This window comes from Sapajus apella, unplaced genomic scaffold (genome assembly GCF_009761245.1).
Source record: "Sapajus apella isolate SASKATOON/1434 unplaced genomic scaffold, GSC_monkey_1.0 scaffold9704, whole genome shotgun sequence".
In the NCBI taxonomy this organism is placed as follows: domain Eukaryota; kingdom Metazoa; phylum Chordata; class Mammalia; order Primates; family Cebidae; genus Sapajus; species Sapajus apella.
The window spans coordinates 1-2,369 of record NW_022446625.1 but is presented as its reverse complement, the minus strand read 5'-3'; the positions used below and the strand labels follow the sequence as shown (position 1 = coordinate 2,369).

The 2,369-nt window shown below is 55.6% G+C and overlaps 1 pseudogene; it reads left to right on the top strand.

Annotated features, from left to right (window-relative positions):
- The first annotated feature begins 78 nt into the window (after positions 1-78).
- LOC116548320 lies at positions 79-2,362 on the top strand (annotated as a pseudogene).
- Positions 2,363-2,369: the final 7 nt, after the last annotated feature.

Here is a 2,369-nt window from a genome sequence, read left to right as displayed (position 1 = left end):
GGCACAGTGCCCCGCAGCAGAGGTGCGAGGCGCTCAGGGCTCCCCCACCCTGCCAACCTCTCAGGAGCCTGGGCGGTCATGGGTATGTGGAGCAGCCCCAAGGAGGGGACCTTGCCACCACCAGTCCTAGAATGCGATATGGAGGTCCAGCACCAGGGCCATCCTGAGGAGTCCTGGGAACAGGAGGCGCCTGACATCCTGGCAGAGTCTTTGAGCCGTGGAGGAGCTGAGCGGCAGGTGAAGATGACGGAGTGGGGAAGGCAGCAGCAGTGAGAGCAGCCGCGACGCAGTGAGGGGCCCAAGGGCAACTGCACTGGGGGCCTGGACCAATGGGGACCCAAACAGGTGGCCTGTCAGGTTGACAGGTAGAAGGAAACAGGAAAGACAGCCAGAGACGGGAAGACAGCGACAGCAGAAACTACTGAGAGACAGACACCAGGACACGGAGCCAGAGATGCAGAGACAGAAACCAGATAGAGCCACGGGGAGGCCCTAAGAATGGAGATGGACCCAAATGGGCGACAGAGAGAAATGGGTATAGAAGACCCAGATAGGTAGCTAAGGCCCATAACCCCAGCACTTGGGGAGGCAGAGGGGAGGATCGCTTGAGCCCAGGAGTTTGAGATGAGTCTTGGCAAACAGCAAATCCCCTCTCTACAAAAAATACAAAAATTATCCAGGCGCAGCACTGCGTGTCTGTAGTCTCACCTACTTGGGAGGCTGAGGTAGAAGACTGCTTGAGCCCAGGAGTTGGAGGCTGCATATTGTGATTGTGCCACTGCACCACAGCCTGGGACAGAGCAAAAGCTATCTCTAAAAATGAGAGAGAGAGAGAGAGGCAGAGACCAGGCAGACAGAGGGACCCAGAAACAGGAGAGACTACTGAACAGAGAGACCCAAACAAGTAAGAGATGCAGAGAGATCAAGAAACCAGACAGAGGCCCAGAGACATGGAGCCTGAGAGACAAAGACCTGAAAAAGAAACAGACCAGAGTCAGAGAGGGGAATTGAGTCAGAGGGAAACCCAGAAATAAATGGGAGAGATGCTCAGAGGAACAGAGACAAACCTTGAGAGAGACAGAGAGAGACTCTGAGGGAGAAGATCTAGTGATTCAGTCAGTGGACAGATACTGAGTCCCTGAGATGGGGTGGGGTGGAGAAAGAAACAGACAGATCCAGGCACTATGAGAAAGTGAGGCTAACAGAATAGGACCTGGATAGAGAAGAAACACCTTTCGTAAGTCTGCTTTGTATCCCCCCACCTGCCATACAGTACTGCAAGACTCTGGTCAGTGTGGCCGAGTGGTCACTAGACTTGTACCCTCCCACATTCTGACCTCAAATACAAGAGACTGAGTGTAATCCCAAAGTGCTGGGATTCCCGGTATGAGTCCCAGCTGAGGATGGGCACTGGGACTCATGCCTGTAATGCCAGCACTTTGGAAAGCAGAGGTGGGAGAACTGCCTGAGTCCGGGAGTTTGAGACTATCCTGGGCAACATAGCATGACCCCCTCTACTAAAATAAACCAAAAAATCCAATAAATAAAGAGCTTGGCATAATGGTGAGCATCTGCAGTCATAGCTACTCAGGAGGATCGCTTGAGCCTGGGAGGTTGATGCTGCAGTAAGCTGTAATCACACCACTGCACTCCATCCAGTGAGACCCTATCTCAGGACAAAAAGAGCCTGCAACAGATTATGGGCGTGGTGTTTGTTAGGTGGACTGAGACCTGCTGAGGGGCATGTGGGTGGGGACCAGACCTACTGTGTGACTGCAAGGGGCGAGGCATCTCCACTTAACCCCGCCCCCTCAACTCCATCCCAAAGCTATGCCTCCAATAGCGAAGGTCGTCATACCCACCCCCTAACCCCCACCCCCCGCATCCACCTCTTTGGGGGAAGAGGTGCGAGGGGCGGCGCAGTGCTTGCGAGGACAGCAGCTGGAGGTATTGACTTGCGTGGCCCTGATGGAGCAGCAAGTGAAGGAGCTACAGTGCCAGAAGGAGGAGCTGAGGATTGAGGTGAAGCTGTGGACTCCTTGGAAGTCTGGCCCCAACTCAAGGGAACCCACGAGGCCAGACTCCCAGCCCTTTCCTCCAGTGGGATCAGATTCTAGGCCCCCCGCTTGGAGCCTCCCTCCAAGTTGAGGTCCCTGGGCTTCATCCCCCCACTTCGAATCCAGTAGTTCAGGCCTTGGGCCTCTTCCTTGGACCCACGAGCTTGAGCCCCCAGCCCTTGCATTCTCTCTGCAGTTGAAGGTGGTGGCGGCCCTGCTGCGGGGCCAGCTGGCTGGGAGTGAGAAGCCGCTCACAAGGAGCAGCAGCAGCTGCGGGAGCTGCTGGTGCAGCAGGCAGCCTCGGAGCTGGGT